Source organism: Nyctereutes procyonoides, unplaced genomic scaffold (assembly GCF_905146905.1).
Source record: "Nyctereutes procyonoides isolate TBG_1078 unplaced genomic scaffold, NYPRO_anot_genome, whole genome shotgun sequence".
Classification (NCBI taxonomy): Eukaryota; Metazoa; Chordata; class Mammalia; order Carnivora; family Canidae; genus Nyctereutes; species Nyctereutes procyonoides.
Window position 1 is genome coordinate 39579844 of NW_026575136.1, and position 13268 is coordinate 39593111.

General features: G+C 48.4%; 1 long non-coding RNA gene across 4 annotated transcripts; it reads right to left on the bottom strand.

Moving 5' to 3' along the window:
• Nucleotides 1-1440: 1440 nt before the first annotated feature.
• On the bottom strand, nucleotides 1441-13258 carry LOC129495513 (uncharacterized). Of its 4 annotated transcripts, none has more exons than XR_008661538.1 (4): nucleotides 12776-13258; nucleotides 8997-9117; nucleotides 6276-6337; nucleotides 1441-2248 (listed from the first exon to the last, which is right to left on the bottom strand). It is a non-coding gene; the product is annotated as an uncharacterized LOC129495513 (long non-coding RNA). The 4 variants fall into 4 exon arrangements; XR_008661539.1 differs by lacking the exon at nucleotides 1441-2248 and adding an exon at nucleotides 5991-6171; XR_008661536.1 differs by lacking the exons at nucleotides 1441-2248; nucleotides 6276-6337 and adding exons at nucleotides 7794-8242; nucleotides 8642-8726.
• Nucleotides 13259-13268: the final 10 nt, after the last annotated feature.

Consider the following 13268-nt stretch of genomic DNA (forward strand, 5'->3'; position numbering starts at 1 on the left):
CTGTGAACATCTGAATTTGTTTTTGTATGGACTTAAGTTTTCGCTTCCCTAAGGGTATATGAGTGGAAAGCCGGGGTCATACGTTAACTGTGTTTAACATTTTATGGAATACAAACTGTTTTCAAAAATGGCTGCAGCTTGGGATCCCTGGGTGGTGCAGCGGTTTGGCGCCTGCCTTTGGCCCAGGGCGCGATCCTGGAGACCCGGGATCGAATCCCACATCGGGCTCCCGGTGCGTGGAGCCTGCTTCTCCCTCTGCCTGTGTCTCTGCCTCTCTCTCTCTCTCTCTCTCTTCTCTCTCTCTCTCTCTGTATGACTATCATAAATAAATAATAAAAAAAAATTTTAAAAAATGGCTGCAGCTTTATTTTATTTTATTTAAGAGAGCACATGTATGCCCCCAAGTCGTATGGGGAGCGGCAGAGGGATGGGGGCGGGGGAGGCGGGGCAGGGGAAGCAGGCTTCCCACTGAGCAGGTACTGCGGGGACTCCATCCCCAGGACCCAGAGACCACGACCTGAGCCTTAGCCGAAAGGCGGAAGGCAGACGTTAACCTACTGAGCCACCCAGATGCCTCGTGGCTGCACCTTCTAACATTCCCAACAGCAAAGTGTGAGAGGTTTGATCCCTCCACATCTTTGCCTACACTTGTTATTTGTGTATTTTTTATTACAGCCTTGTGGTAGATGTGCACTGATACTGTGATTTTGACTTGCATTTCCGTGATGGTTAACAATATACAGAGCATCCTCTCATATACTTATCCTCCACTTGGAGAAATATCTGTACATATCCTTTGCCCATTTTAAAAAAATTATTATTGAGTTTTAAGAGTTTCATTAGATATATGATTTTAAAATATTTCTTCCCATTCTGTTGACCACACTTCTTATTGGCATCATTTGCAGCCCAAAAGTTTTAAATATTCAATATGTCCAGTTCATCATTTCCTTTTGTTGCTGTGTTGTTGTATGTTTCGGTGTCATATCTAAGAAACCATTACCTCATTCAATGTTGTGAATATTTACTCCTGCTTTCTTCTAAGAATTTTTAACTTTTTTTTTAAACAACTTTTTTTTTTTTTTTTCCTAAGTAAGCTTTAGGCCCAGTGTGGGACTTGAACTCATGAGTTGCATGCTCTACAGACTGAGCCAGCCAGGCACCTCCATTAACTTTCACATTTGGGTCTTTGATCACTGTGAGTGAACTTCTGTGTATGTGGGTGCTAGGTGTCCACCTTCATTCTTTGTATATTTAGACATCCACTTGTTCTGACACCGTTTATTGGGAATATTATTCTTTCCCTATCAGAGTGTCCTGGCACCCTTGATGGAAATAAGTTGATTTTGTTTTTTGTTTGGTTGGTTGGTTTGGTTTGTTTCCGTTGTTTGTTTGTTTGTTTGTTTTAAATCAGTTGATTTTGTTTTTTTTTTAATTTTTTTTAATTTTTATTTATTTATGATAGTCACAGAGAGAGAGAGAGGCAGAGACACAGGCAGAGGGAGAAGCAGGCTCCATGCACCGGGAGCCCGACATGGGATTCGATCCCGGGTCTCCAGGATCGCGCCCTGGGCCAAAGGCAGGCACCAAACCGCTGCGCCACCCAGGGATCCCCTAAATCAGTTGATTTTGAATGTAAGGATTTATTTCTGGATTCTCAGTTCTATCCCACTGACATGTATGTCTAGCCTAATGTCAGTACCACGCTTTCTTGATGCAGCTTTGTGTAGGTCTTGAAATTAGGAAGTATGAGCCCTCCACCTTTATTCCTTTTCATGATTGGTTTGGCTATTCTGGGTCCCTTGTATTTGCATATGAACTTTAGGATTAGCTTGTCAATTTCTGCAAAAAAGGCAGCTGGGATTTTGACAGGGACTGTGTTGACTCTTCACCAATTTAGGGAGTACTGTGCTGCCATCTTAATGTTGAGTCGTCAGTGGGTGAAGGATGTCTTTCCATTTGCTTAGGTCTTTATTTCTATAACTTTTATATTTTCCAGTGTTCACGTCTTGTGCTTTTTTTAGGGAGGGAAGTTAAATTAACTCCTCAGTATTTTATTCTTTTTTGATGATATTTAAATGGAATTGTTGAGGTGCCTGGATGGCTCAGTAGATTAAGCCTCTGACTCTTGGTTTTGGCTCAGGTCATGATCTCAGGATCCTCGGATGGAGCCCCACCTTGGGCTTTGTGCTCAGCAGGGAATGTGCTTGAGGATTCTCTCCTCCTCCTCTGTTCCTCTTCTGTCTCTCTAAAATAAATAAATAAATCTTAAACATAAATAAATGGAATTGTTGTTTTAAATATTTTTAGATTATTAATAACTAGTGTATAGAAATACGGTTGATCTTTGGATACTGATCTTGCATTCTGCAATCTTGCTGAATCATTCATTATTTGGAATAGTTTTTTAGTTGGATACTTAGGATTTTCTATATACAAGATCATGTCATCTGCAAATAGGGACAGTTTTACTACTTTTATAGTCTGGATGCTTTTCATTGTGTTTTTGCCTACCTGCCCTGTTGAATAGAAGTGGCAAGAGAGACTTGTTCCTCATCTTAGAGGGAAAGCATTCAGATTTTATTTATTTATTTATTTATTTTAATAATAAATTAATTTTTTATTGGTGTTCAATTTGCCAACATACAGAATAACACCCAGTGCTCATCCCGTCAAGTGCCCCCCTCAATGCCCGTCACCCATTCACCCCCAACCCCCGCCCTCCTCCCCTTCCACCACCCCTAGTTCGTTTCCCAGAGTTAGGTGTCTTCATGTTCTGTTGCCCTTTCTGATATTTCCTACCCATTTCTTCTCCCTTCCCTTATATTCCCTTTCACTATTATTCATATTCCCCAAATGAATGAGACCATATAATGTTTGTCCTTCTCCGATTGACTTACTTCACTCAGCATAATACCCTCCAGTTCCATCCATGTTGAAGCAAATGGGGGGTATTTGTCAGGGAGCAGGTGTCCCTGTGTGTCCTTATGAAAGGATACAGGTATCCAGTGTTCCTTCCTTCAGAGCACTGGCTTGAGTTAGGTTGAGGAAGAGAGCAATTTGACTGAACTAATGAAAAATCAATGGAGACTTTTAAAAAAAGAAAGGTAAGAAAGAAAAATGACTGGAGAGCCATATAGCGCCTCCAGAGGAATTTGCATTTTTAAAATTATTTTTTAGCGGGGGAGGGGCAGAGGGAGAGAGAGAACCTTAAGCAGGCTCCTCATCTAGTGCAGAACCTGATGTGGGGCTCGATCCCATAGCCAGAGGTCATGACAAGAGCCAAAATCAAGAATCCGACCCTTAAGAATCCTCCAGTTACCTCCGGAATTTGCATTTTTATTTATTTTTTATATTTTTAAAGATTTCGTTTATTTATTCATGAGAGAGAGACAGAGAGAGAGAGGCAGAGACACAGGCAGAGGGAGAAGCAGGCTCCATGCAGGGAGCCTGATGTGGGACTTGATCCCCGATCTCCAGGATCAGGCCGTGGCCCACAAGTGGCGCTAAACCACCGAGCCACCCGGGCTGCCCTGGAATTTGCATTTTTAAAAGAAAAAAATTATTTGAGTCAGATGTAAGACAATGTTAAAGTGAGACTTTGCTTTCAAATTCCAGCAGAGGCCCCATATTGAAAATAAATGATTTGAAATGCTTACATGTGGGGCCCTGGGTGTCTCAATCAATTAAGTGACCAACTCTTGATCCACAGGTGAACAGAGAGGAGTCTCATGTGCTAATAAGCTTAGAACAAAGCAGGTCATGAAGGGTACATAAGGGTTGATTCCATGAACATAAGTGCAGAAATATGCCAAACCAAACCACATATTGTTTAGGCTAATTTTGCCTCTTTTATCTCTTGGTATACTTCATTTTATTGCACTTTACAGATCCTGCATATTTTAGAAGTTGAAGGTTTGTGGCAACTCTACCAGCACCATTTTTCCAACAGCATTTACTCACTTCTTATCTCTCATATTTTGGTAATTCTCGCAATATTCCAAACTTTTTTCATTATTATTATAATTATAATTATATAATTATTATAAAAACTTATTTGTTGTGATGATATGTGACTAGTGATCTTTGATGTTACTCGTGTCGTTGTTTGGGGCACTGCGATTTGTGCTCCTCCTATAAGCAGTAACCTGGGGTTAACCAGACCGATGTCCACTGTGGGCTACTGAGCACAGCTGCACCCTTTCCCCAGACTTTTCATTTCCTGTGGCTCTCCTCTTTGGGGAGGTGGATGTGAGGGTTTCCCTCCTGCCCCTAGTGTGGCTGCCTCTCAAAGTCTTCCCTTGCTGCGTACTTGATGTCTCAGTGACTGTGTTTGCTGAGCATCAGGCTGATCACCTTGGGTTTAGTTCTGATAGAAGATGGTGGACTTAACTGATAAATGTGTTGTTTTCTGATTGCTTTGCCTACTGGCCATTCTCCCCCACCCCCTTGGGCCTCCCTGGTCCCTGAGAACCACCATATTGAGATTAGGCCAGTTAATAACCCACAATGGCCTCTAAGCATTCAGCTGAAAGGAAGAGTCACAACTCTCACTTTAAATCAAAAGTTAGACAGGGGGGCGCCGGGGGGGGGGCTCTGTCAGTGCAGCATCTGCCTTCAGCTCAGGTCATGATCCTGGGGTCCTGGGATCAGGTCCTGGGATCGAGTCCCACGTCAGGCTCCCTGCTCAGTGGGGAGTCTGCTTCTCCTCCCTCTGCTGCTACTTGTGCTCTTTCTCTCTCTGTCAAATAAATACCTAAAATCTTTTTAAAAAATTAATTTAAATAACAGACATGATTGAGCTTAGTAGGGAAGGCATGTTGGAAGCTGAGCTACGCTGAAAGCTAGGCCTCTTGTGTCAAACAGCCTAGTAGTGAAAGCAAAGGAAAGTTCTTGAAGGAAATTAAAAAGATCTATTCCAGTGAACACACAAATAATAAGAAAGCAAAACAGCCTTGTTGCTGATGTGGAGAAAGTTTGGTCTGGATAGAAAATGATGTTCCCTTAGGCCAAAGCCTAATCCAGACCAAGGCCCTGACTCTTCAGTTCTTTGAAGGCTGCGGGAGGTGAGGGAGCCACAGGAGAAAATTGTGAAGCTAGCAGAGGTGGGTTTCTGAGTTTTAAGGAAAGAAGTCCTCTCCATAGCATACAAGGGTAAGATGAAGCAGCAAGTGCTGGTGTAGAAGCCACAGAGAGTTATCCAGAAGATCTAGCTAAGATAATTAACAAAGGTGACTATGGACCAACAGATTTTCAATATACATGAAGCAGTCTTCCCTTGGAAGCAGATGCCATCTAGGACTTTTGTAGAGAAGAGAAGTTATTGCCTGGGTCAAAGCTTCAAAGAACAGGCTGACTGCTGACCCTCTTGTGAGGGGATTAAGTACCTGCTGACTTTAAGTTGAAGCCAGTGCTCACTGACTATTCTGAAAATCCTAGGGCCCTTAACTATTAGGCTAAATCTACTGGGCCTCTGCCCTAGAAATGCAACAACAAAGCCTGTTTGACAGCACATCTGTTTACATAATTGTTTGTTGAGTATTTTAAACCCACTGTTTAAACCTACCACTCACCAAACCAAACCAAACAAAACAAAAACAAAACAAAACAAAACAAAACACTCCCTTTAAAATATTGCTGATCATTGACAATGCCGGTCACCCAAGAGCTTGGATGGATGTGTGCGATGAGATCGGAGTTATTTTCATGATGCTAACAGATTCTGTAGGCCATGGATCAAGGAGTAGTTTCAACTTTCAGTATAAAATATGCTTTGTAAAAAAAAAATAATAAATAAATAAAATAAAACTAAAATAAAATAAAATATGCTTTGTGAGGCTGTATCTGCCATAGATAGTGATTCTTCTGATGGATGTGGGCAAAGGAAATTGAAAACCTTCTGGAAAGGATTCAGTATTCTAAATATTTTATTTATTTATTTTAGATAGAGTGAGAGAGCATGAGCTGGGGGAAGAGCAGAGGGGCTTAATCTTAATTAAGGGGGGGGTGGTCTTGTAGGATGGAGCCCCTACCCTCTGGGATCTGATGCTGTTGTTGGGTACATAGAATCAGAATTGAGCTGAATTCTCAGACACCCTACTGGAATCCTGGGAATTGCTTCAAGTTGTGGGTGGGGGATCCTCCCTTGTTGGAAGCCAGGTGCTCAGAACCCTAAAAGAGCAACGGAGGAGCATATTGGTGGTTCTTTTAAAGCCTATTTTTGACAGCAGGAACTGTGCTTGTCTTACTGCAGGCCATGGGGGAACGGGACTTACCTGGTGTTTTGGTGTCTGGATTGGAAGGGCCTTACGGTATATGTGAAGATCATGTTGGAGATCTGCAGAAACATTTTAATCTCATTATCATGCAAGGATTTTTGGAAAATAAGACACAATTCAGTTCTTATCTCTGGGGAGGAAAGCTGGCTATTGACCAGGAGCTCCTGTGGAGCCTGCCATCATTGAAGATAATTGCCTCACCAGGAGCAGGTCTAGATCACCTGGACCTGAAGCTCGTTGCCAACTTTAGTGTGAAGGTTGCCAATTCACCACAGGTTGTGTCCAGCCCCATGGCAGACATGGGCATGGCCTTGCTCCTGGTGGCGGCTCGCAGGGTGGTGGAAGTTAAGCAGCCCTTGGACTTGCTGGTTTTCCAAAGAGAGCAGATGACAGGCACTCATGACAGAGGCAGTAACATAATTTTATCTTCAAGCTACAAGTCTTTTCTGGGCTTGATTTCTTCACACTGTCTCCAGGACTCTGCTGCACTTGGGGATTGGAGCCACTGTGCACAGTTTGAGGCCGGGGCCCAGCTCCTGGCACGTGTCGGCCGCCACCCAGTCCCCCTGGTCCCCACCCAGGCCATAGCATCTCTATAGACATGCCCTTGGGGTCATTCACAGGTCAGTGAGCACGCATCCCTGGAGTGAAGGGCGGGATCCGACCCCCGCACCCCCTGGACATATGGGCATGCCCCCAGCAGAGGCAGAGCTGCTGCAGTTCTGCACGCCCCATCCTCCTGCTGGAGCTGTGGTGTGGAGGCGCTCCAGGAAGGAGGCAGGAGCCAGGCTTTGTGGTTTTGGTTGCAGGTTCATCGCACGCACGCGCACACACATGCTGACACCAACACATTTTAGCCAAAAGTCCTTCCTTAATGTAAAAGAAGTTGGTATCTTGAAGCTTTCTGCCAGGATGCTCTAGTTTTGTTACAAGGAAACTGCCACTTGGTCCTCGCAGAAACCTTTGTTTGCGGTCAGAGGTCAGAGGTCAGCACTGGGTCCGGGGACGCAGCAGTGTGTGGGGTTTCTGTGTGGAGTCCCCACTGCTCACCTGCACCTTGTGGGTTTCAGGTCATGCGCTGACCACTGCACCAGGTACAGAGAGCGTCTCTACAAACTGGATGGACCGAGAAGTAACGGGGGCCACTCTGGGAATCATTGGCATGGGCAGCATTGACTATAAGATCGCTCAGAGGGCCGAGGCTTTTGAAATGAAGATTCTGTATCACAACTAGAGTTGCAGGTAAACGTCAGAAAACGGGCCTGCCATGAGCCAAGCAGACTTAGGCCATCACTGCCTTCAGCTTAGCTTGGATGTAGTAGCCTCCATTCTCCATAGACCTCCCCTGCTCTTCCTCTCCAAAAAACAAGACTGATGGTCAGGAAAGAGATTGTGATTACCTAAGAATGTGGCAGCGACTTTGTATTATTGAAAAAATTCACCGGAGAAGAGATTTTAACTCACAATTGTATTTTTTTAATTTTTAAAGTGATTTGTTTCAAGGGAGAAGCTGTCCACACTCTGGCCCTTGTGTCAGAGGGATCAGACATGTGTCTGGTCCCTTTAATACTGAAGTGCATATGGGCCCTGGGGAGAGTGGGGGGCGCTTCCCTGAATGTGCATATTCTGCCCTCAGCCCAGCACCCGGCTTTGGGATTCCAAGTCACTTCATGGATGCCACGGGCTCATATCCACCTAAGAGGTGCTTGCAACTGCCCGTGCGCATCCAGCCAACGATGGCCATGCTTGACAAGCTTGCAGCGGCCTCCCACTGCCATGGAACACCTTCCGGCTGGCCAGAACCTGGCGGAGGTCCTCCTGAGGGCCGTGCCCAACTCAGTCTGCACCATGGGCGGTGAAGAGACTGGAGTGCAATGATGACTCTCCTGGTGATGACTGTGCACATGGGGACCAGGGTTCTTCTAGGACAAAGTCTCTTCTCCGGGCCATCGCCAGACCCCAACCTGTGATATTTCACATTCAGTATCCGTATGGCAGTGGCCACTGCCCGGGAGGCTGTGACCTCCAGGAGTAACCAGCTGTGTGAGGTGCCCGGAGCAGGACCAGGGCCCTTGCTTTGTTTGATAAGCAGCATCCCCAGGGGGCTGCAGGGTGTCTGCCCGCATTTGTCTGTGGTCACAAAAGGACCTGCACGTATTCCTGCTTGCAGTGGGACCCACATCCTTTCAGGAATGTTCTGTCATCCTTGAGCATATGTGGGTGTATGGCTAGGCTTGGTCCAGGCCCCCGAGGTCCAGGAAGAAGCTGCTGCTCGAGGAGCCTCAAGGGAGACCCCTCAGACCCAGGCCTCCCCTGAGAACCCAGGGGTGCCATGGGGCTGCACGGCAGGGTCCCAGACTCACATTGATAGGGGTCCTCAGAAACTCCTTCCCGGGCCTGCGGTACGGATTTCTAACTAGAGAACATGGTTTTTCTTCCTCATTCCCTCTGTAGGAAAATAGAGGAGGAAGTTGTCGGGGCCACTTACTGTGAGAGTCTAGATAACCTGCTACAGCGATTGGACTTCGTGCTGTTGGCCATGAACCTGACACCCCAGACCCAGGGGCTGATTGGGTGGAGGGAGCTGTGTGGGATGAAGCTCACTGCCATCCTCATCAACATCGGCAGTGGTACCTGGGCCGTGGTGCGTGTCGGGCCGCCTGGCTGGGGAGTCATGAGGGAGAAAACCCCCTGGCGGTCCTGACCCCCCTCACTCACCTTTCTCCGGCACAGCCGCGGTGTTCTGAGAGTCCACGTAGAAGGCTGGGGTACTGAGTTCCCAGGACTTTACTTTCCATGTAGAAATATTTCTGATTTTTGTTTTCACATCATTCTGAAACTCAAATCAACAACAAAAAGGATGAGAATAGTACCATATGGAGTCTTCACACCCCTATCTGGGCATGTTGGAGTAGAGCCGTTACACTTTGATTTTCTGGGTACAATTTAGTAAAATTTATGGGGATGAATTCTTATGAGCCTTCACTTTAAAAAAATAAATAGCTTAGTGTTAGTTTGGTTATTTGACATTTCATGCCTTGTGTTTACATACAAGAGGCAGTGGACCCTGTGGTGGTCCCAAATATTGTGGGTTGGTGTGGCATTTATAGAGAATAGAGCATCGGCACTGATGTCGGACATTCAGGCCAGTGACCTCTATGGGCTGGGGGCCAGAGGACACGGGACACCTAGGGCTCCCAAGAGCCACTCCTGTCTCTTCTGTAGAACAAGGAAGACCATGCTTGCCACCTGAGATGGTGATTTGTAAGAAACATAGTAAGTTATTCTGCTGTGGTCTTCATGCACAGTTTCTGGCTCCTGCTGTCCAAACCCTCAAAATCTCTGAAGCGTTGAGTGATAAAGGTGCCGTTTGTTTAAAAAAGGTGACTTCTGGAACCCACTCGATCAAGGGCAGGGGCTGCTGCCAGGAGGCCCAACCATGGGGTCCACACCTGACCTCTGGGGAGATGAAAGGGCCTGGCGTTTCAATCAGCCAGTGGCCGATGATTTCATGAATTGTGGCCAAGCAAAGAAGCCTCCATAGTAACCCAAAATGCCTGGGTTCAGAAGCTTCTGAATCAGTGAAGACCCAGGGAATAGGGAGAGTGGCAGCTGTCAGCAGAAGGCATGCAGGCTCCATGCCCTGTCCCCAGATCTCTCCCTGTGCGCCTCTTCACTGGGCTGTGGGTTCTCACCCTCTCTCAGATCCCTTAACAAAGAGGTAAATGTGAGTGTCTCCCTGAGTTCTGTGAGCCGCTGCCACAAATTAACGGAGCCTAAGGAGGAAGTCACTGGAATCTCCAACTGGTGGCTACTTGGCCAGAAATACAAGTAACAGCCTGGGACATCTGACCAGTGTCTGAGGTCAGGGGTGGGGGCAGCGTGAGAGGCCTGAGCCCTTCACCTGTGGGACTGGATGCTAATTCCAAGGTAGACAGCATCAGAATTGGGCTGAATTCTCAGACACAGGTGCTGGTGTCCCAGAATTGCTCGGTCTTGCAGGAGGGCCCACTGCCCCATGTTGGCATGCACAGGGCTGGGCTAACTTGCTCCAGAGTTCTCTGAAAATTCAGACCCTCTAGGTGAGCAGGAAGGAGCAAGTAGTTTCAGTAACATCAGAGGCTGGTGGACGTGCTTGAGATTCTGGGAAAACAGCCGGGAAAGGGCGTGGACTAGGCTTTTCCAGCAGCCTCCCCTGCTGCTCCCGCTGCCCAGAGGAAAAGAGCTCCATGCCGAAGGAAAGGGTTTTCTTCTCAGCTTCTGCTCAAATGTGCTGGGCTCTTCTGAATCTGAAAGGACAGTTGAGAATTCTGCTTCTGGCTTAGTGTCCACCGTGCATACGCAGCTGTCAGGGTGGCATCCCTACCCCAAAGAACAAATGCTCATGCCAGGAGGTAGTGACGCAACATGGGCCCAGGCCACAGGTCTGGGCTGATTTGCTAGGAGCTATGTGACCTGCCGTCAGGCCTCAGTTCCTCGTGAGTAAAATGAGGACTGGCTGCCCAGTGTTTGGAGGATCTAGTGGGAGAGCGTGTGTGCAGGCCTAGTGCACTGCCTGGCACGTGTCAGCCTCACATCCAACAACGAAGAGACACGAAGAAGCTTGCGGCCTCTGTCAGATGTTTGGCAAGATCAGGATGTGTTTGCAACAGCAGCTGCTAAAAGAGTAGAGCGCCCTTCCTGGAGACCGCCCAACTGTACTCATGCAGGGGCCTTTTCTCTCTGATCACGTCCATTAGTCTATCAGGATGCCCTGATGGAAGCTCTTCAGAATGGTGTCATCAAAAGGGCAGCACTGCATGTGATGCACCCGGAGCCCCTGCCCAGGTAGGGAAGCGGGACAGAATCTGCATCTCTCCTGATACATGGGGGGTGCTCCTGCAGCAATCCCCGCCTCTGGCTTTGGCAGACCTGCAGGGTCTTGGTCACAGAGACTTGTGAGCAGGCGTCCAGTTTGTCCAGTTCTGCAGCTGGACAGGGAGCTCCGGGCTCTCGGGCTGCAGCCCCCACGGGTGGAGACTGCATAGGATAGTCCTCGTCTTGGACAGTGACCCTGGTTTGCCCCCTGGAGCATCAGAGCGCCTATGATTCTCCTTTTCCACAAACCTGGTGTATTGTCAACCACCGCATCTCATCGTACATCCCCCCAAGGTTAAGCATCTTCATGCCCCTCATTCACAGCCTACAGTACATTTCCAGACACTTTGTTGTTAGTATTGCTGCCAGCACTTTAGGTTCTTTTTTTTTTTTTTTAAGATTTTATTTATTTATTCATGAGAGACAGAGAGAGACAGAGAAGCAAAGACACAGGCAGAGGGAGATGCAGGCTCCCTGTGGGGAGCCCAATGTGAGACTTGATACCAGAACCCCGGGGTCATGCCCTGAGCTGAAGGCAGATGCTCAACCTTGGAGGTGTCTAATCCACCCAAGCATCCCAGGGGAACTAGATATCAACTACACCAATGTTAGAGGTGCTAGCACCACCTTCTCAGCACAGCTGCCCTTGCCTGTTCACCAGAGAGTATGGGCATGACTCAGTTTTTACTGGGTTCTGAATTGGGGACAAAGTAGGTCACCCCGTCTCAGCTCAGAGCCTCATGGGAGGATGGTTTCCAGTGTGTGCTGTGCTGTAGCAGAGCCGACGTTACCCTGGCTCCCTGCCGGGTAGATCCCTGTCTTCACTGTGATCCCTCCCAGGTCAGGTGCCCCAGAGGACTTCCACAGGTTTGGGGTCCCTAAGATTCCCAAAGGGTGGCGGGCGATCACTGTGAGTGTACTTTGGCCTCTGTCTTCAAACAATCCAGGGGCCCTGCTGGGTCAGGTCACCGCCCTTTCCCTGTGCTGGTTCCCAGTGTTACTATCACTGAGCCTGCCCCACGTCCCTCTTTTCCTGGGCTGGCGGCCATCCTCTGCCTTCTTCCGGGAAGAGAACACCCCCTAATCTAATTCCAGTTAATAAATCTTTCCCTTCTAAATGCCACACCCATTAAAGGCACATTCAGCCTGTCCCACGATGCCTAGACTAGCACCCAGATCCCCACGTGCCATCGTGTGCTAATGGCCTGGGTTTGGTTAGGAGTCTTGTGTGACCCCCGAAGATGCTGCCGCCCACCCCGCCCTGGGGTCAAGATGAGTGGGGGTCAGACCTAGCCGTGATCGGGGGATACTGCGTAAGGCCAGCGACCCTCCCCCTTCTCAGCGTGAGGATGTCCGACCGGGACGTGAAATCAGAGACACCGAACCGAGCTGCATAGTTCTCAAGCACCGAGCTGCCTCCCGGGGCGCCGCGTTCCACACCTCATGCTGGAAGCGCGATGCACCGAGCCAGGTGGCAGACGGTGGACGGTCCGGTGGATCGCGTCCGGGCTTCTGCCCACGGCCTCCCCGGCCTCCCCGCCCCGACCGGAGCGCTACTTCAGCGACCGTGTGAGGGCCGATTGAGTGCCAAGACCTAGGGCACATTTAGCGGGGAAAGAATCCTTATTTTGTGTACTTACTAGAGCCCATTCCATACGTTGGTTTGATGTTCTTTCGGCCGGAGGGCGCCCTGTTGGCTGGGTCAGATGTGGGGGTCCTGCGTGAAGCCCGTGTTGTGGTGGGGATCACGTGAACAGACTCTGAAAACCGTTTACTATTCTTTTGGCTGAAAAAAATCTTTTTTTTTTTAGATTTTTTTTATTTGTTTATGATAGTCACAGAGAGAGAGAGAGAGAGAGAGAGAGAGAGGCAGAGGGAGAAGCAGGCTCCACGCACCGGGAGCCCGACGTGGGATCCGATCCCGGGTCTCCAGGATCGCGCCCTGGGCCAAAGGCAGGCGCCAAACCGCTGCGCCCCCCAGGGATCCCCGAAAAAAATCTTAAGAGCAGTAGTGATACCCCCACGGCGAGCCCGCTGGATGCCTGCCTCCCCGTCACCCCCTCCGGGCGGCCTGGGGGAGCTGACGCCGCCTGGACACCCTGGTGCCCTGTGCAAACCCCGCAGGCGCCTGCC